This window comes from Haemaphysalis longicornis, unplaced genomic scaffold (assembly GCF_048455015.1).
Source record: "Haemaphysalis longicornis isolate Haplotype H1 unplaced genomic scaffold, Haemaphysalis longicornis Haplotype H1 scaffold_5, whole genome shotgun sequence".
Classification (NCBI taxonomy): Eukaryota; Metazoa; Arthropoda; class Arachnida; order Ixodida; family Ixodidae; genus Haemaphysalis; species Haemaphysalis longicornis.
The window spans coordinates 102773848-102796098 of NW_027526385.1; positions in this window are offsets into that span (position 1 = coordinate 102773848).

Here is a 22251-nt window from a genome sequence, read left to right on the forward strand (position 1 = left end):
CCCGCAGCACTAACATACAACTTCGCGTTTTGGGGGATACTGCATTTGGCGTTGGTCCGTTGAAGTGGGTGGCCTTCACATCCGTCATTGCTAGCAAGAAGCCGTATCTTTATGATTTGCATGGTACAGGGTCCTTAACGATGACAAAAGGACATGTTTTAGGCAAAAAAAAAGAGTTGGGGCACCATAGAAGAAATGCACTTGAAGAAGCCTTCTGGCCTTCCTGGAAGCCTCCATTAACTGAAAAGGCTTTCCGTGTTCTGCGTCGGTTTATGACTCGAGGAAGTCATAAATCACTTATATACAAATTAGGTTTCTTGTGAGGCTCAAGGCCTGCCATTACATTTTCTTGTATTTGTGGTTTTTATGGAACGCATGGTAAGATCCCTTGACGTAGATTTTAGAACCCATGGGAGTGTCGCAGTGTCCAGGGTAACCACCAGGGCAACAGTGTCCCAAGGCAAACATAGCTTATCCTGAAAATGTTTTGTGTGGTGGTCTTTGAACTTGTTTCGTGCGTAAGAACACAAGTGACACAAACTAAATATCTCCCTTGCGATTTAAATCGCCGATTCCGTAAAGCGCAGGTCGTCTTGCAGCAATATCATGGATACGTTCTCACTAACAATGGTTTGCTGAGTCGTTTCTATTAACTGCTTCATGTCGCATGTCTACACACAAGATTTGTAGTTATCGCGATTCCCACATTCTCAAACACGAATCACGTATTTGACTTTGGCCTCTTTCGAGCGGAAAGGACGTACCATCAACCCCAGTGTGTACCTTGTCCTTTCTTCATTCTTTTAAATGCAGACCATTTCTTAGCCTCGCCTCTTCCTGCGTCGGACGGCATCCACAGCTCCGCGTCCGCAGCAGGTGCGCCTCTCCTCTTCCCTCCTCTCTCTCAACAGCAGCTGGCGCGCGCATGCGTCGTAGTCAGCCGGTTCACTCCGTCGCGGTCTCGGCGTAACAGGTGCGTGATAGCAGCGCGGTGGGGCGTGGAAGGGCGCGCGCTGCTTGCGCATGCGCGCTCTCCACCCCCCCTTCCCCGTACTGCTCTCCCTCTACTGGGCGCACTGCAAATATAAAGCGGCTAGCGGTCGCTCGTGCTTCAGTCACTGCGTTGCTCCTTCCTTCCTTGGTTGACGCTCGCTCCACCCTAACGCGACTTTACTCTCCTCTCTCTACCCCAAACCAACACCAACGCAACTACGACCCAACTACCCACCCTAACGCGACTTTACGCGGCGTTAACGACCCCCAATGCTCTGCAGTTACCCGTGTTCCCCTCGCGGGAAGGCGCGGGAATTTTTTTGTAAAATTTATTGCACGAGTTTTCTTTATGGTAATACCTACCGTTCAACGACTAATTCACTCTTCACAAATTCACAAACCGGCGGTATGTTTTTTATGTACTGTCACTTTTTCGGGTTGTCGGAGTCAAAATGCACATTCCTTTGCTATGCGTGTAAAGTCCGAGCCGGGGTGCGTTCGTCAGTGGTCTCAGAAATATATTTTTGGCGTATCCAGATATCACATTACCAATAACGTTTATCTCAAACGATCCTTTTTCTAACATGAAGAACGCGTTGCTCTGAACCCAAAAGATTTAAGAAACTACTGCGGCTGGGGCAGCAGTTCCCAGCAACGGAGATGTGGGCTTACGGGGGAAACATAGCTTTGCTGGCTGTTCTCTAATTTGGCTTGTCGCGCTTCGATCTTCGAAATGCGGAAAAAGCGGTCAGACATGTTAATTTCAGACAGCTGTTCACTCAAACCTGTGGCGCTATGTTTCTCCGGTCCTGTCAAGAATACAATGTTGATTGATCACCAGCGTTCTGAGGTCTAATTGTATTGTTCCGGGAAAAAAAATATAGCGGTGCGATAACTGTTCGCACAGAAAACGCTGGCCCATTCGATTCGCCTACGCTGGAATGATCAGCACGTCCGTTCGTTCAGTGCTTCTCTGCCGCTTGTGTTCTTTAAATTCCTTTCCCAAGCACAACGTCTCCACAGTAAACATTAATTCACACAAGAACCTCGCCTTGTTCTTCCCTGCGTGACAGTATTTTAAAACCATGCAAGATTTACTAGCCTAGTATGTTACATACAGCCTCCCAAATTTTAAATGCAGAGCTTTTCTTTAACTCACGATGTCACCCGGCGTTGGCGTGCCTCGTTGTCCGCAACAGCCGTTCCAGGTGCGCCCTCTCCCCAACTCCTCCTCGCCTGCTCTCCTCTGCTCTTCGCGTTTCGCACTTGATCTCACCCCCACTGCTCTCTGCGCATGCGCCGCGTTGCTATGACAACGGAGGCGCGTCGCCTGCGTCGTCTGCTTCCTCTCCGCCGCGGCTGCGCTCCGCGGCGCCGAAGTCAAACGGGAGCGCGCGGCCCCGTCCGCAATAGCCATGGAGGAAAGGAAAGGTTAGGAGAGGCCCTGACGTCACATTTGTGAAGCCGAGTCCCGCCATGACTTGAGCCCACGGAGCCCAGCACTCTATCCCATCAGCCTTTGCTGTCTCCGGTTTGATTTGACTAACATGGCCTCGCCCTGCCCTCCCGCTTCGAAGCGAAAACAGCTTCGTCGCTAATTCCTCGGTGCGATGTCATGTTGTAAGCTGTTGATTTCGCCTTCAATTTGCCCATTCTAACCTTCACCCAAAGTTTTAATCGAAAAAGGGCCTTCGTTTTTTAGATAGAAGGACGATTTTTCAGCTCTTAAGCCTGGCAAAGTAGCGTTTGTCGTCGTCATAGCAACAGGCTCGCGGGATGGCGAACGCAGACGACGGGAGCATTGTTTGGGGTCGTACAGCACTGCGGTCTTTGCGCGCTACATCTCAGCAGCGATAAATTTCACTTCACTTCACAACAAAGAAACGCAAAGTGAGCAACGAACGAACTGTGGCTCTCGCCAACTCTCAACTTGAAAAAGGCGCTTAAAAAATACACAACACGAGCACGAAGAAGGACGGGCTCGTGTTGTGTATTTTTTAAGCGCCTTTTTCAAGTTGAGACATGCACCAACTAGCCCAACAACGTACTTTACTGAAGTAGCTCTCGCCAACGCTGAGCGAAGGGGATTTTCCCGGCAGGTTACCGGCAGCGGCAGCCGCTCGCTCCTCCCTGGCTCCGCAGATCTCGACGCGACGTAAGCGCCGTTGCGGCCGGGGTAGTTAAGGCCGCCTTCGACGGCAGAGTTTTCAAACTGGCCTAATCTAAAAACATTTGTCGTAGCGACTGCGCTGGTTTGCAAGCGTAGCAAGGCAGCCACATACCAAGCGCCTTAAAAGTTTGTTCGTCCTATTAGCCCAGATTTGGCTACCGCAGTTATAAACAAGTAAGCAACATTGTCCATGGGCTCAAGAAAAATGACGTCATTTCCTCCACACTTTTCGCAATGCATTGAGATGCTAGGGGCCTCTCCTGAGTATTCTTTCCCCCCTGGCAACAGCCGTTCCAGGTGCGCCCTCTCCCCCACTCCTCCTCGCCTGCTCTCCGCTGCTCCTCGCGTGTTCTCTGCGTGCTCGGATCGCATTCAGCAACAGGTGGGGCGCGCATGCGTCGTAGTTGGGCGCGGGAGCAACAACAGTTGTGGCGTGATCGTGACGTAGTCGTGACGTGGTCGTGGCGCGGTCGTGCCGTGATGGGGCGGTTCTCGGCGTTCGCTCTCGCTGTCAATTTCTTTCGAACCAGATAATAAATGATGTAACGTGACCACTTAATTACGACTCCTCAATAATTACAATAATAATTATAACAACAACAACAACAACAATAACAACCAACAGCAACAACTGCAACAACATTAACGTAACCCAACCTACTAACATCGTGCGCCCCCCGAAAATGCTCTGCATTTGACCGCGCCCCTCGCGAGGGGGATGTTTCATAAAATTTTCTAATAATATAGCGGGAGCGACGACCGATAGGCATGCCAGCGCCTTATCACGGTGTTCACCGGCAAAATAGGCGCCGGGGGTACGCGCACGCGCAAAGAACTATCTGGTGTGGGAACGTCGTCTTCCCCAGGGTTCTATTCAGGGCAACACACCCCCGGTTTTCTTATCTTCCCAGGCCGTTTCGCTGTCGCCAAAGGTAGCTAATAGCAGCGTAGGGAAGAAAGCCACTCAGATGCAGTGGCAGGGGGTGTGCCACTCTCAAGGAAACAGCGTAGCAGACGACACTCATGCAGCAGATAGCCCTATGCGCGTGCGTGTACTCTCGCCTATTTTGCTGCTGAGAACCGTGATACGGCACTGACATGCCGGTCGGTCGTCTCTCCTGCCATATTATTAAAAATTTGGGAGGCTTTACATCCTAATCCCAGTGCAAAAACGAGGCTTATTTTGAATTGGCCAAATGAGTGTCTCGTCTTAAACGCTCATACTTCCGAGTCATGCTTTTATCAAATTATAACAAACATCGGTCGCAGAACAATTACAGCACTTGATACGCCACAGCCGGCGCTGTTATAAATCTCCAGTAAGACTACACATACCTATTCGACTGCTTTGTACATGTTTTACACAATGTGTGTTTGTATTTGTTAAGTTGACCAGATGTAGACCATTTTTGTTGCACAACACATCTTGGTGACATCTTATGAAATTTATTTTCATCAAAATGCAACTGACCAAGACAGCTGCGTACAATAATTTTGCGCACGAATCCTTGTTTGTCGACCGTTTGCTGCACCGAACAATTTGGTCCTGTAGGCCAAGCACTAAAGGTTTGGCCGCGTAAATGTGTGTGCATTTATTAGGTGTGGAGTACCTTAAGGCCGCACAATGACAGTCCGAGTCCGCGCGCATGGCATTTATAATCGCAAAAATCACAGAAACAGCGCCATGATTCCAGCCTGTATCTGGTAGACCAGACAGAGTTAGTGTCAGTCGTCTTACCCGTTAGGCTACGACCATGAGTCAGTACCCGTAAGTCGAATGGCTTACTCCCTCGCCTTTAACGTTGCGGAGTACCTTAGCGCCTCCCAATGTCCGTCCGCATCCATCCGTGCGCACACCACCATCAAGCGAAAATCAAGCGAAACTCGCTTTGAGCCGTGAGTTGTAGTTTCATTTAGGGAATAATCAAGGTGGAACTCACGGCCCAAATCGAATGACGGCCGGTGCGCAAATCGGATGTATCTCGGGGCGCAACTTGGATGTCCTTTCGAGTCCCCGTACTCCACACCCTCGCCAATATCCACGGAGTGGAGATGCTGCCATTTTTTTTTTCGCGGCGCTCATCGCGAGAGTGACTCGCGACCGGAGGCATAAAAGCTTGAAGTAGTAATATGACGTGATGAGATACTGGTGGCAAGTTTTATATTGCGTGTTTGTGGCTCAGTGTCTTTCGTTTTGTTGTGGGTGTCGTCTAGCGTTGTATCTCGCCGACGTTATGACGACTTGCATGGCCTCGCTAAATGAAGTGATACACAGTTTAAGAATAGTTGCCGAAGGGAAGTGCAATGACGCTCGGGTGTTCGATGCTGTAGCTTGCCCTGGGATTTTTCCCGCGTTTTATACGTGCGTCGCCGAGTTTTGAGCTGAAAAAGCAAGGATTCTAAGATGTTTAAAAATTTATTAGCGTTGAGTTTTGTCAATATTAAGTTGAGTGTTGCGTTCTCATCAAGAGCAGAATTCTGTAATTGGCAGAACAACTACCAGAAGCCTTGAAGTTTTTATAATAGTGTTGTCAATGAAATGCAGACTACATGCATGCGGTCAGTGCCCGGTCGGGCATCTCAAATTGAGAGCAGCAACTTCTCCTTAAAGGACGTGTCTCGTCGGATGAGGCTAAATATCTTAAGAAACTGTCCTAAGGTTTCAAGCAAGCAGTTGCATGTTTACCCTGAGCATTACGTTGTTGCTGATGATTTGATGTCAGTATCGTCATACCATTTTCATAATTCTTTATCCAACAAACATCTTGTTTATTTAAAAATTGTCTCTACGACAAAAGTACTGCTTCTTGAGCAGCAAATAACTCCCACATTAGGATTTTTCAGCCAAAATACCTTCTTGCAGCTAATTTTCTTACTTACGTTACTTGATCTACTGACCTCAGTATGTTTATACTTTACTATGTTTATGTTACAACGAAAACAAAAGAACTGTTCCTAAATGTAAAGCAGGATGCAAATAACCAGTAATGAGTATAAGCGCAGAAAAAACGGTACAGAGGACATCATTGTTATTACAGTAGGGAGACACAGATGCGTTGCTCGGTCAACGAGGGATAGTTTTAAGAAGGAGTCAGTGCATTCTCCTCTGATGTTCGCTAAAGCCCTTAGGACCAGGTGAGAGTCCCAGAAAAGGGCTTCGTGTACATGGCGGCACGATAAGCACATTGGTGGCTCTGCAGACAAACATTCCCTGAGCATGGGCGTTTGCTTGAAATAACGTCAAATTCGACGTTGCGTTTCTGCGGGTCGACAGTGCTTCCCATGCTCTGGATTATCTTTCTCGAGCGACGTACGACTCAACCTCGCATCGGGTATGTACAGTGTACGTGGATCAAAGACCTCTCGGATTCAGCGCCAGAGTTAAGTGACTTGCTGTACCACCCCGCAAACCGCGCGCGGGGTGAGTGCCGAATTTACGACGGGCAGGAGGAGGCAACCGATCGCCGGTCGATTGCAGTTCAGACTTGCAACGCATATCGTGACGTTGTGGTCGTTCGAAATGCCTCTCTGGATTGTTTTGAAGTTTAATAAAATGTATGCGTCAAACCCGGGCATTCGGTTCACGGCGTTGTGTGCGATTGCACGAAAGAAGTTCCGCGGCACTTCAACCGTGTCTTTATGGAACTTACTCATCGAAGAGAATAGTCATGCCGTGCTGTGGCCGTGTTGCATTCAATACTAACGGAAAAGCGTTTGTTTACAATTGTTTGAATAGTCGTAAAATCTCCAAGCACACCGGCACTCCGCCCACAGATCAGCCGGCGAGTCATTTCGCAAAACATTAGACCGATGGCGCCGCATGCATTAACGTGCCGCTACGCCAAACTAATGAAACGCTCTACTAAAACTCTGCTCGCGGTGTTTACGTAGCGGGACGCCAATGTTTAGCGTTTAGCGTACGCAAAAGCAAGAAACGCTGTGCTGAAACTCTCTGATGTCTCCTCCGCGGGACTCCGCGTCCTCTCTTTCCCACTCCCGTGGCATCTGCAACAGGTTATATCTTCGGGCGGCCTCTGACTCCTGCCAGCTGCATCCTCATTAAAGATTCACCATGACGACTTGTTTTTTGCAGACCCTTCATGAGCAACGCTTAATATTTGGAATGCTTCAAACGGCAAGCGCCAAAGTAAAAATTAATAAATAGACCAGTAACGTGTTCGCAAAATACACAGCCTGGACCTGAAACGCACCAGTCATCTTCACCAGAGAAGGTGTCGCAGTGCCTACAAGCGTAAATGAACACTGCTACTGCGAAGCCATAAGAACAGCAGGCAGGTGAACGACTTGGTTTTCACAGTACGTGACATCAAAATCTCACCCATTGTTGGCCAACAGCTCCATGAGGGCATGTGCAATGTGCCTAAATATGAAAATCTACCCATCCATACCTCGATTTCATTGATTGTGGGGTTTAACGCGCCGACGCAACGCAGGTGAAGGGGGCGCTATAGTGGAGTGCTCCGGATTAATTTTGACCACATGGGGTTCTTTAACGTCCACCGAAATCTCGAACACACGAGCGTTGTTGCTTTTCGCCTCCATCAGAAAAGCGCCTGCCGCGGCTTAGAATCGAACCCGCTACCTCGTTCTCAGCAGCACAAGCCCATCCACACCTATTAACTTCACAGCCCTCATAGTGCATACTTATTTCCCACATAAGCACAACTTCGGCCCTCTGAGGCGGGATGCCCAGTATAACTAAACGTGCGGATAGGGCTCGCTCCGCGCAACTATTGCTATGAAAGGTGGCAAACCACTAGCAGTTCTGAGAGCAATATGTTGAATTCTTCTGGAAGGCCATTTTTACAGTAAAAAATTCGTGCTCTCCCACACTTTGAATAAGGATGAACTTTGAAGCTAGTCGAATTGAATGGAGTGCTTAAAAACACGTTTTTGGGCTCTTTGCTATTGACACAATTCCTTGCTAATTACTGAATCACAGTTGAAAGAACTACAGTTTTACTCTGTGGGAGAAGCATGGGGCTACTGTTTTCTCACCACGTCACAGGCATTTTGCTGTCTGTGTACGCAACCAACACCAACCACTCGACCACGGAGGTAAGCCTTCACATGAGATCGGGCCGTGATAAGTCCTCCAGCATAACGGGTATTTCAGCCGTTAACTCATGCGGTCTCCTGGTACGTGCACTCCACCACCCCTCACTCTGAATGTACACCTAAAATGTCAGGGGAGATGAACGGCGCGCGTGGCCAGCAGTACACACAACGCGTGGGAGAGATGGTGACCGTGTAGAGGAGTACAAATTGCGGCTTTAGGCAAACTTCTCCCTTAGATGACAATGCTTCACTGCGGAACACAGAATGTGTGAAACCAACTCACAAAGGCAAAGGTTACACAAACCTCCTTCGAGGCGGCTTTATTTCTAAACACAAATTATTGGCTGGAATCCCACTTTCCTGGGAAAATATTGTAACGTACGTGGCAGGAGATGACATAAACAATGTGGTGACGAAGCGATATATTTACATGAAGCGAAGAACAATTTACGTGCAGCCATAGCTGAGCCCGGGCTGGCTGCGCCCCGTATCGAGCTTCTTCCATGTTGCCATTTGTTTGTGGGCCGGGGTGGCGCGGGAATTCTCCTGTCCCGTGACAATATAGTACATATCAATATATAGAGGCTGTGAGACCATTTTGCTTTTGAAAAATCTTTCCATACTTTGAACTCATCCCCACCATTTTGTTCGACACTCCCAGGTTTTGTTTCACACGGAAGCGGAAACAGGGGGGATTAGACTTAGAGGTTTGCTGTAAAATTAGAGGACTTTCTACACTGCACACCATTGCTGGAACTTGAATGCGGCTTTTGAGGGTATCCGCAGTCACAGTTTTGCCTATGGCCTTGGGTGCCGAACATCGAGATCCTTTTAGCCGTCACTCAAAAAAAAAAAAAAAAAGCGGGACCGTTTAAAACAAATACCTCGATGGCGCTTGGTGCACACATGAACGGTTGTACTTCTACTTTAGGGAATCAAAGTCGCTCTGGTCATTGTTTTTTACGCAAACATCGCACAGTGGCACGTGCAATGTGTAGGCGTGGCCTAGGTCACTGGCAGCAATGGCGTCCTTCGGTCTTCCTATGCCATTCTACTAATTTACCTTCTTTCGTTTAGTTTTCCAGTCGCGCATGTCTTGTTAAAAAAACATGGCACAGGAGCACAGAGCTCGTGTGCTATAGAGGTTTCTTCTCCGCGGAAACTCTCGCTTTTATTTTATTGCAGTGATTGAAAACGACGCTTGAGACCCCACCTTCTAGTTTTCTTCTCCGCGGAAACTCTCGCTTTTATTTTATTTCAGTGATGGAAAACGACGCTTTAGACCCCGCCTTCTAGGTTAACAATCCAGATTAGGAAGAGAGCGTTTTTTTGCAACCTCTCCCGAAAAAGGAGAAAACAAACCACGCAAGCTTCCTCAAGTCAGCTCTCGCCACCGATCACACACACCAACATGTTTTGTAGGATTTTTTTTCCGTTACCTTATTCCGCTTCGCCGAGCGAATGTATTCGCCGCAATCAATGTCCTGCTCCCGAAGAGCCACGCTTGATTGCCCCTAGATATTCTGGCTGCGCTGTTGTGCTAGATTGTACATCACAAAGATTCTCAGAAAACGACAACAAAAACAATTCTTTACTTGAACGATTATTTTGTGCGGCTGCTACGGACAGTCGTTAGCAGATCGTACAATCTTTTAGGTTAGCTATTTCTAAACCTAGCAGCAGGCTCAGTCCCGCATGGCTAAGCAAGCAAACCGTATCTAATTATTTAACGACAGCCCGAACAAATCGATTCTCACCGGTACGCTTAAGTATCTGCTAATGGTGCGCCTGTAAAACATAGGCGAGCAAATGGCCGTATTGATTTAACTACTCGGACACTGAGAAGCTACTTTTGATTGTCTCTTTCGTGTTCCTTGGTATCAAATTTTTTTTTCATTCCTGAGAGTGGGCATGTAATTTCTTTTTTTTCCAATATCCCATTATTGTCATCACAAGTAAAAAAATAAAGAAATAAGTCTTGAGCCAGGTATATACTGTATTTTCAAGGGCACTATGCGATAAAAAATACCATACCCCGTTAAAAGTTTTCCCCTCCATTTTTACATTTATTTAGACCAACTTCGTTCGGCGAAACAACCGTCGGATCTCAGCGAGCTCCCTCCATCGGTGGTGGGCCCGGAAGCGAGAGCGTGACAATTCAAGTCACCTGGACGTAAGAGCCTCGAATCGGAGGTGCCATGCTAACAGATGCGAACAGTCCTACTTTTGTTTAAATTATTCCGTCCGCCTTTAAATGGGCCACTTTGTAACATCAGTTTAACTTTAATGCCTTCGAAACCAACTATAGTGATTACTTTGGCAAAATATGGTTAGGGCGTCGTCCTCTGCGACAAAAGCTATAGAATGTGCGATAGCATTTCTCGCCAGATTAACAGAGGTAAATATAGCTTAGCTCTATTGCTATGGTCTACCACACCGGGCCCAAGTTGAGCAGCGAACCGAGGTGATAAAGTAGCGTTGTGAACACAATGAGATAACACTGCAATTACAAACATTTGTGGAGATAGGTAGCCCTAATAAATAGAGTCTTTCTTCACAATAACAAATTATCCAAGTAATTATAGCGCCTGATGCATGCAAAACAGCTACAGTGATGGCATGGTTGATAAATGTCACCAGTAATGGGTACAAAAAAAAATTCAGGCACATCTGAGGCAAAAACAAAGTGCATAACTGAGAGTGTCATCGCCTTTTTATTATTAGCACACGTTCAGCTGATCTTTTATGTAGGAAACGAAAAAAAATCTACGCATAAATACCGCGGCCGAAAAGACTCGGTATGAAATCAATCACCAAGAGGGGAGATGTTGGCTCATACTCTCGAAGAGCACGACAAAGAATAAATTCTAAGCTAACATTTCGCGTGCGAGAAGGGCAGGCGGAGAAGAATTGAATTATGCTAATCTAAACTGCCCTATTATTTTCGGAGTGTGATGAGCGAAGGCAATACGGAGTGGATGGGAGAGTGAAGAGATATGTTACATGGTCGGGGCATTCTGAGTGAAACAAGCAGATATAATGCTAATTTTTTGCACTAGAAGCAGCAACTGAAGGCTCTCTAGGCAATTGTTTCGTCAAGATACCTAGATTCTATTCTGTGTTTATCAACCGCCGTTTCAAAAAAAAAAAACACTGGCTTCGAATTCTTCGCGTAATATAAACACGGTGGCCGAAATCTCCACCGTGTTTATCGACGAAGGAAGAGATGGGAGCAGAAAAGCGTGATGGAATGGCGGGGGAGAGAGGTCAGCTATTTATGTGGCAGCGACTCCACAACACTATCGTCTTGCCACGACATTTGAAGGGAACTAAGGAGATACGAGACCAATTTTTTTGTTCAAATCAGGTACCTTCGTACCCCTGATAATAGCTCCCTCCTTCTGGAGAGCCCGTTGGACACGAGCCAAATGGGAGTGGCACTAACTTTTCATGCAGTTTGAGTGCTTGACAGGGCTTTAAAGGGGTTGGTTGTTTTTATATATTTACAATGACACTTAAAGCGGATATCTTTAAGAGCATGTATTGAATATACCAAAAGTTAAAGACTATTTCAAAAGAGTAGAGTTCAAAATTTCTCACTCCCAAAAAATAGCCTTTAAAAATATTCTGAAATTTAGAGAATTCTCTATGGATGATTAGGCACTGTTACGCCTTGAGTATTCGAAGTGAGTTCTTAATACCTATACGTGGTTGTGGGTAGACAACTTGGTCTGTTTTGGTCTTTTTAGTTTGCGTAGGGCTACATAGGGTAGTATCTGGGCTTTGCACACTGTGTTCAGCTATATCTTGTTATTTTTAAACAAGGTTGTTTTACTGGTGCTGCTTACATTCGAATGTTTTGATGTGTCTGTCTGTTGGTCCGTCTGTATTTCTGTCTCTCCCTTGGTTCAGCTTACCGGCTGAAAAGTAAAAGAACTCTTAAAGTAAAGTTTCATATAGGCAACACTTTTTAAAACCATTAAAACACAGAAATACCCTTAATACTTGCAAACATTATTCAGCAACCAGACAACTTTACTCCCAATTCAAGGAGAACATCATCACAAAAGTGTGTTGGCAGCGTTTTTAAATGTATTAACTTCGAAGCAAAATTCAAATTCAAGTTAAATTTATTTTGTTCTCAAACAAACAAACAAAATATTTTGGCGAGAGCAAAAATTGCGCCAAGAAATCGAATGATTTCCCCCAAAACTAACACAACCACTCGTGCCCGTGGCTCGTGCCTCGTGGCAGCATTCAATGACTGAAAATAACAAAAGGTTTCGGGAGATGGCGCGTTAATAGTGGTCGCGGGAGAAATAAATTGATTGGCGGAAACCTAAGCCGTGTTTTTCGACGAAGGAGGGAGATGGGAGCGGAAAAGCGTGATAGGGTGGCGGGGTAGAGATGACAGACATTTACGTGGCAGCGATAGCAGAAGACTATCGTCTTCCCACGACATTTCAAGCGAAGTATGAAGATACGACACCAATTTTATCGTTCCAATTATTTACCTTCCCGCTTCCGTCCTATTATTAATGACCCATAAATGATTATCTTCGCAAAGTACTACGTTTTGTGCACATACAGCACGTGAAAAAGTTGGTACTTTCTTTAACCTTTTGCTGCGTTTCTTTTCCTTTTAACCGGTTGATTTTTTTTTTGCGTAGCTGCCGTCAGTGATATATAAGATTAAGAGTTTCACTCAGTAAGGTAGTATTCATGTTTTTCTTCCGTTTTCGTAATCTTTTGTTATTCTTCATCATATTTTTATTTAAATTCTTATATCAATTGAATGTGCCAGCGATGCGACATATGCATTTCTGCGCAAGACACAAGTCATTCCATATTTGGTACTCTAATTTTAAATAATGCTTACAAAACAAAATGCCGGCGTTGACTCGAAACGTGCCTGTAGGTTGTGGTATTTTGGTAGCCAGCTTTAGCCTTTATTGGGGCCATTTGCGTTATGCAAACGACATTTCCTGGTAAATTTTAAACGGGAGCTTATAATTGTCTATGCAGATTGGTCTGAGGATAAGGGGAAATCGAGCAAGGTGCTTGGTTTCCCCGCATACGTATAAGATGGCCGGCATTTAGGCTGTTTCCCATGCCTGCTAACCACCAGCAGCAAAATAGAATGCCTAAATGCAGGGATGGCGGAAAACGCAGCTTCGGCGGAGAGGACCCGCTCCTGAAAATTCTCGAAAATGTGAAATGTTGTTTCTCTTGTAACGTAATATCCTAGCAAAAAAAAAAATCTCAATTCATCGAAGGTACATTTAAACGTTGTTCCTGGCTAACGCTAAAATATCGCAAAGAAGTTCTGCAAAGTTAGAGTAAAATGTACATAAAGAGCCGAAAATTGTATTATAACTAAGTGCACGGGATGAAAATAAACGTAATAACGATAGATTTACACAAACCGCTTGCTCTCTGCTTGAAAGGTTGTGGTCCTGCTTCAAAGTAGAAAAATTTCTCAGACATAAAAAAAACCTGAGTACCGCTCCACCCATTACAATGCCCTCTCACTATACATTTTTTAAATTACAAAATGTAGGTGGTTCGTAGGGCAAAGTACATAGCGGCTGCTGTTAATTTTATTATATTCCAGCAAGTATCTGTTAGAATTTGGAGGGCCTTGTTGGTGACTATTGAGTTTATTGTTTCTATTCCTGGTTTTTGTGAACCTTGTTGTAGGGATTGCTATTTTAGGTGAATGTTGTCAGGTCTGTGGTTGCAATAAATATTGCATTGTACGGATCAAGAAGCTGACGCAGCATTAAATTGATTTGTTGTTAATTTGAAACTTCTCAAATATTCATACCTAACACCGCATTTCTTATCACTATACTGGCACTAAACTGCGGTGGTCTACACTACGCAAAGACTTTGTATGTCTATGTTTTTACATTGTTTACATGTCTGTACGTCTGTATTGTTGTCTGTATTCTTGTGCCTACACCATTGCTGTGTCTATACCGTTGTTTTGACCTTCCCCTTATGTAACACCACGCAAGGGCTCCCTGAGGGAAACCTCAACGTTGACGATGCTGAACAACTCAACGGTTCTGCACGTGAAGTGAAAGTGTGTGGTACCCCTTTTATTGTACAGTTTATTGTTGTTTTTGTTTGTTGGCCAATGTTAGGCCATCGCAGTTGTTCCTGCTGAAATTGTATGAATGCCCACCTGCAGATTTAAATATAAAAAAACTGTTCAACAAGCTCGACCAATATAAAATAAGGTGTTTCGTTTACGGTGTTTCTGTTACGCAGTCAATGTGGGGAAAAGCCAAATTAAGTAATAAAAATCCAAGGACGTATTTTGCTTTCTTTGTTTGTTGGGATAATAGTGTTTTTCGTATCTCGTTCACTGACGACGTCGAAGTTTTTCTTATCGACATTAAATTTAGCGTGTTGCGAAGCATGATGCTGCCCACCTCTGAAATGAATTTCCAAGTTGTATTTCGAAAATGTCATGTATTGAACATACACATGCACTACGTTTTATTCATGCTAAACCTGGTGTAGATATTCAATGATTCAAGCGGAATAATACATATTCCATGTTGTTTTTTATCGTTGTTTTTCACATAGGCTAAAATTTCGAACTCTTCTAAAGTACTTACAATGCAAACTGACCAGTTGTAGAAAAAACAACGAAAAAATTTCGTCCTGTTATACGTCTTCACTCGATGAGGGATACTTGCAGGAAACATTTTATTTCCTGCTGATAAAATACTACCCGAAAAGTTGAAATTATTATGCCCTATAAATGCAATATAATGTATCACATAATACGTTTCTGCTGTATATCCATTCCCTCTTTCAAGGTGACCAAAAGAGCAGAAACGGCTGGACGAGATGAAAACAACAATTATATATTCCAGCCACTTAAAAATACCGTCTAGATAACAAAAATAGCCGTGTATAACAAGGCCAGCGATGACGTAAAACAAAAAGGTGGTTGTGGCGGTATCACGTATTGAGTGAGAGCATGCGGGATTGCTCTTCTACATATTTCCGGTGAAGTCCAATGCAAACGTTACAGCTACATTGAGATATGTTTCGTATTGTTCGGTCCAGTTATTGCAGATGAAACCTCTTCAGGCGGTTCAGATGAGCATGCTTGCAGTGAATTTGCATGTAATTTTTTTCTAGGGCGGATAAGCAGGCAGTAAACAAAAAACATATAGGAAATAAAGGACATCCTGTACCTTGGGATTATATATGGTGAAGGATCTCACAAGTGTTGCGGGGGCGGAAGCTTTACACAAAACGGTGTTCGTGCCGTATGGCTGCATAGAGACTCAAATGTTGATTCAACAGGTTAGATAAACCAAGCTACTTCGTTAATTCATAGTAAGTGCACGAGTAAGGGCTTTAACGCTATTACAAGTATATGGCGTCTGACTTAGTTTTTTGGTTAGTCAGTTTTGTAACTCTTCTTTAGCTGTCAGGTATGATGTTTACGTTCAGAAAAAGACAGTGAACAGAGGCGATTGCTTGTGTGGAACACTGAACAAAATTCCGAAGGAATAGAGAGAAGGGACAATTACAATTTTCATCCGCGGGAAGAATTCCAACTTCCCTTCAATCGAGAACGGTATAGAGAGTGAACTGTTTCTCTGAAAGACTTGAGGAAAAGGGAATATGTTATGGGAACAGCGGACATGTCGAAGATTTATTGATGGAGCGACTCTAGAAAAAAAATGCCAGAATTGATGACAGAGATACAGCTTCCCTAATAACGCTGTTTTGAGAAAACAAAATCTAAGCACCACACGAACTTCTAATGTTTTAAACAAGCAAGCAGGAGCTCCAGTACATTTTATTTTAGCTTCCGTTGCCTTTCAAATACTAAGAGAGATTTTTCTCGCTTACAAAAAAACTTCCCTGTTTCTCAGATATTGTAACGTGGCCTCAAAAATCTGTTAGTGACAGTTTCATAAAATTTATCAACGGGTGTGTACAGGACAGAGCCGGCAGCTAAGGCAGCTGCCAAGACCTAAGCACAGAGCAAGCCATAACAGCTGTCAGTGTCCTCGTCTTCCTCTACGAGGCTTTGTACATAATTGGTTTCGGATCAGCACCTTACTGTGTGCATATAGACGTGAGGTTGGTCATACGTGAACTGGTTGCTCTTGGCTCCACCGTCGAGGTCTAGCGCGAAGCTACAAGACCCGCAAAAATATTAATGCTGGAGTAATGAGATACTAGTTAAACATAGAAAAGGACATGGCCCAAAAACTAATAACGGACGCAGTCGGAATAATATACGCAGTGTTTATTAGCATAAATAACTTTTTTTGGTTGCCCAGAAGGGTGAGGTGCAGTGATCACCGTCTGGTAAGATCTTCAATAAGGCTACATTTGAGAAGGAACTGTAATAAACTATTACGAAAGAAGCCGATCAACGAGGTAGCCTTAGGACCGACAGTTGAAGCATTCAGGATCGCGAAGCAGAAACGCTATTGAGCTTTAACCAAGGAAGCAGAGTTTACGACTAAGGAAGCCAGCGACAATCTTACGCGAATTATCACGAAGTGTGCAACAGAATTCGATGGTACAATAGCTAGAATGGATACTTTCAAACTTTCTCAGGAGGCGAAAGATTTCATTAAGATACGGCAAAGCGTGACAATATTCACACCAGCTGACAGATCAGAACTAGACGAGCTTTCGAAGTTGATCAATATGCGTGAGACAGCTGACATACGCAAGAATAATATGGGGAGGATCGAACGTGCTGTCAAGAACGGAGGCTGCCTGAAAGCAATGAACAGGTGTTCAGGCATAAGGAAAAAGCAGATGCATGCACAAAGAAAAGCAAGGCAATCGCAACAAAAATAGGAATGAAATATATAAAGTAGCTGAGGAGTTCTATTGAGATCTGTGCACTAGCAGCGACATTTAGGATAATACCGAACCAGGAAGTAGTTCACAGGAGCTGGACATCCAGTCAGTAACGTCAGAAGAAGTAAAGAAGGATTTTAATGAAATGAAAGAGGACAAACTATCTATTGAGGATCAGATAACAGGAGACCTCATGAAGGATGGCGGGCAAATTGTGCTTGAAAAACTGGCAAACCTGTATGTGCTATGCCTAATGACCACGAGTGTACCGTTATCCTGGAAGAGCGCGAAGATCGTCCTAATCCTTAAGAAAGGTGACATGAAAAACTTGAAAAATTACAGGTCGATCAGGTTACTGTCAATCATCTACAAGCTACTTACCAAGCTAATCGTTACATAATTTCTTCCACCGTACATTTCGTCAACCTAATGGACAAGCAGTGTTTAGTAAAGGCTATTCAACAATGGACCATAATCACACGATTAGTGAGGTTATTGATAAGGGCGCGGAGTATACTCAACCCCTACACATAACCTTCATAGAATATAAAAACCATTTGTCTCGGTCGAAACCTGAGCAGTCATTTAGGTATTGCGGGGTCAGGGTGTAGACGAGCATTACGTAGGAATACTAGATAATATCTTTTATGGGTCCACAGCTTCCATCATCCTCCATAATTAGTAGCAGTGACATATCTATAAGGAAGGGCGCCAGACAAGGAGACACATTCTCTCCAATGTTATTCACAGCCCGTTTACAAGAGGTATTCAGAATATTCGATTGGGAGGAGGTGGGCGTAATGGTTAATGAAGAATACCTCAGTAACGTCAGATTTCAATTGTTTCTATTCTTCAATTCTTTAACCTCTTTCAATTCTTTTTGCAGCTATGACTGTGTATGCTTCTTATACTCCCAACTCTGTAAGTGCGATGTGAGAACGATTTCAGGAAACGGTTAGGTGGTTGATTAGTCATTTTTCTAATTGGTCAACACTGTTGACACAAGAGATAAGTTCTTTTTTCTGAGAGGATATGTAGAGGGCATATATTTTTCGCAATAAGCATTTCAAATTCAGCTATGGCTTCTTTCCTATAATTTGCCGATTGTTTCAAAGCAACCTCTTAAAAGTTATCTGTAGTGCCCCCCTCACTGCGCTTACTTACCGAGGTTGGGCTTCGGCCAGAAAACCGAAATGCACAATTACCGGAATAGTCGTAGTGTTCCTCCCGCAGTAATACCTTATTAGCGTCTTTGTTGGCGTTCCTCACAAAGCACCCAACAATACCCATTTTGGTGATAAGTCAACTAAAGCGACAGCAAGCCAACCAATATTGACGAAGGTAATGAGTGCACTGAAGATCACAGCAACATTCTGGCCAATGCTTGTCCATCAAGTGTCGCGGATGGAGGTGTAACCCCTTCTCTTGTGTCAACAGTGTTGCCCAATTAGAAAAACGACTAATCAACCAACTAACCGTTTCCTGAAATCGTTCTCACATCGCACTTACAGAGTTGGGAGTATAAGAAGCATACACAGTCATAGCTGCAAAACGAATTGAAAGAACAATGTATCAGCAGAACCAGGTTACTGCCGATTCATTCTTCATGTGGGATATATATTCAGAACACATGAAACAACTTATCGAACCCCAACCTAAATTCTTGGTAGACCATTCACGTCAACCAAGTAGCTGAATTTTAAAATTTTGCCGCCCAAAAATATAAATACCAGAACACTGAGCATATCAGCTGGTATAACCCGCACAAACCCTCCCAAAATAGTGCGGATACAGACTGGTGGCTTTGATAGTGATGCCTATTGCTTTTAATTAAAAGTGTCGCCTTAACAGCTTACCGGAATACCCGTATGGAGACAGTGCTAGGTTAGGTTAGGAAAGCTTACGCTAGGAAAGCTAGGAAAGCTTACGAAAGCTTGCGCTAGGTTAGGAAAGCTTACGTCGCTTGTTGGTTCGTACCTGAATTACAGGCATTTAATGAGGCTCCTGCCACGATGGCTTCTTCTAATTTTCGGATCCAGCCTTCTTTGCGAGCCAATGACTGACTGCAATCTCGTCACAAGGCTGTCTCCGGCACATCAGCTGGTTTTACCTCACATGCAGACAGGAACATTAAACTGCACTTTTTTGCGATTGTTCTACTTGACTTTGGCGCGGCGTTCCCAGTTGCATAGGACTTGAATACGCAACTCCGAGAATTACGACACAAAAGTTGAAGCTCGCCAACAATAAAAATTGAGCAGTTTTTCCCCCCCAGTAAGTCATGTTCTACATTTTTTCCTGCTTAATCAGTTATTTCACTTTTTTACCATGAGGTGTTAAAAAAATGGTAGTGCTCAAAACTCGTTTCACAAGGACTGCAGGAAAGTTTTTTTTTAATAATTAAACTGATGCATGGTCTCGATGGTGGCTTTTGAGGTTTCGGTAGCGTCGAATAAAGCTGTCGGTTACACCGAGCTGAGTGTCATAATAAATCATATGACGACTGTCGTTTTTTTCTTTTTTGTTTGTGCACCACCGTGGAACGTCAGCTGCCAAAGACTGCAACAAAAGTTACAGATCATTGCTCTGCTACAACCCGCCACTGAAACATAGAGACAATATGCAAATTGCATCGGTGCCCTTTCGCCTTTGCTCACAAAAAAATCACAGGTAGGTGTATTTTGCAGATAATCTTGCAGATAACACAAAAATACGCTAAAAAGTGACCACTTGTTTTCGTTTATCAGTAAATTGCAGTGCCATAATAAAAAAAAGGTGGCATGGCATCCCTACTAGCATAAAACGCAAAACAAATTTCAAAATCCTTAAAACTAGTTTTCAGTTCATTGGCTCTTTTTGGCACTGTACTGTGGGCACGGTAAATTGAAAGGTAAAGCAGGATTTGTGGAGGTCGTCTTGAAGTTTTTCTGCAACGAACAAAAGACAACACAACATTGTATATTTATATCAAAGCGATTGTACCTGCCAGCTTCAGTTGTACCCATTCTTGTAGAAAAACACGAAGCCCAGCGTTTTGGGTCTTACAAAATAGACAGCCTATATTCCTCACATGGAACACAAGGGTGCATTTCGATCTCTGTCAGATACTTTCCTATTGTGAGAAGACTCTTTCAAGCATTCGGGACTAGAAGCGAGTACAAGCGTACTTTCTTCCCGTATGGTACACGGGTTCGTCAAACTGGGAAAAACATGGATAGTCTTACATTATTAGGTGAGGCAAAGAGAATAGCTGTTACTTTTACCCGCATACCTTTTTACATCTTTCCCCAGAAGAAAGCAGCTGATGGTTGATTAGCGAGGGTTCAGCGCTAGGTCATGTAGTTTTAGCCCGCTGTTTTACTGGGCGCTGAGGGGAGTGCGATCGGAATAGGGCAGAATAATTTATGCGTTTGTGGTTGAGTTTTCAACAAATAGAGCCTTGTTAGACACCGAATAATGAATCAAAGAAATGAGACCCTATGATATCATAGTTAAAATTAAAAAAAATCCTTATTCTTCCGGCGGTGGTTATTTAGTGACTCTCAAACGTCACTACACTCAGAGTCCAATCATTTAAATGTTTTAAGCTCAGGCGGCTTCTATAATTTGGAGATGGTCAATATTGAGATCATAATTCTACACATGTAGGAAAGACTAACGCCGCGAGCATACTCATGCGAAATTTTACTTGCGTGTTACCACTCGCCTATTTTTAGAGGGCAGTTACGTCGATTCATAGTTGGGTCTGTGTTGGCCATGTAATCCATTAATTTTATGATCCATGCTAACGCGTAAGAACAAGCGTATTCATTTTGTCCTGTTAGTTTCTGTGACGGTGACACTGCATTATTATACAAATGCGCTCAAACACAATAACCTTTTTTCACCATGAACAGCGCTGAGAATGATCGTTCCTTGAAATTGACAATATGAATGTCCAACCGTTCTCGGTTCTAATTATTTCACACATCTCCATGGATCAATGAAGTGGAGGGTTGAGTTATAGGAGTAAATAACGTCTTCACTGTATCTTCACGTCAGCGCATAAAAATGGCAGCCACGCCTGAAAGCCCGAACAAGTGGCAGAAACGTACACGTACAGGAAAACTGTGATTCGAGGAGCTTCTTTATTACTTAAAAAGAACAGCTATTCGTGTTTGTTACCGCTATTAAATTCTAAGTATCAGTGTTATAAGACGGGCAAGAGGAGCCGCTCAATGAAAGAACTTGCATCAACAAATACCAGGTGTTTTACAAGCGTAGCTCAGTCGAGCACAACGGTTCTCGGAGAAGCTTCGAAATCGGAAGTCTGTTGTCATAGGCGGAGCTTACATGTGAGCTGCATTCCGGCCAACACGGGCAAAACGAATTCCCAGAACTTGTAGGCGAATGACGGACTTTCGATATTGCTGGTTTCTAAACAATTCCGAAAGCAAATCCTTAATTTTAAGAAGCGGGAGCTAAATTGACTGCGAGGTTTGGTCAGAAATTATGATGTGGAACCACGAATTTGTACCGCGCTTTCTTAATGTTTTCAGTCACACCAATCACAGATGCCAGATAAATGCAATTATGTAAAATTCAGTCTTTCATAAGAGACAAAGCGCCGCATGAAATGAGAATAATACCAGTGATTGGTGTCATGTATACGGTGTATACCTCGCTACTAAAACTTCACTGCATCAATTCAGTAATTCAAAGTTTCAGTGTAGCGGTACTATACAAATGAATTTATTACCTCTTTTACCATCATTTGGAAATCATCTGAATCAGTGACGACTGATATTTTAGTGCAAGAACCACAATTACTGTTCCCTTCTAGGGCAGTGATTTCAAATTTGTGCTTGCTGGTATCTCATTCTATAAAACCTGACAGGACGCGCAAAATAGCGGCACCCTATTGTCGTCAAGTCGCCGTATTTCATCCCTTACGTTCACTGTGCGTCCATAGCGAGACATTTCCTCAGTCACTAGCCTCGCAAAATATATTGAGGGGACAATAAACTCAAGCTCTAAAAACTGCACCTTGGACGCAAGAATTCTTAAGTCGATATTTGATATCACTACCAAGACGATGCGACTTTTTCGTTTTACCTTAAGCTTTTCGGCTATCATTTCTCGTGGAGAAAGGACAAATTATGTCTCCTAAATGG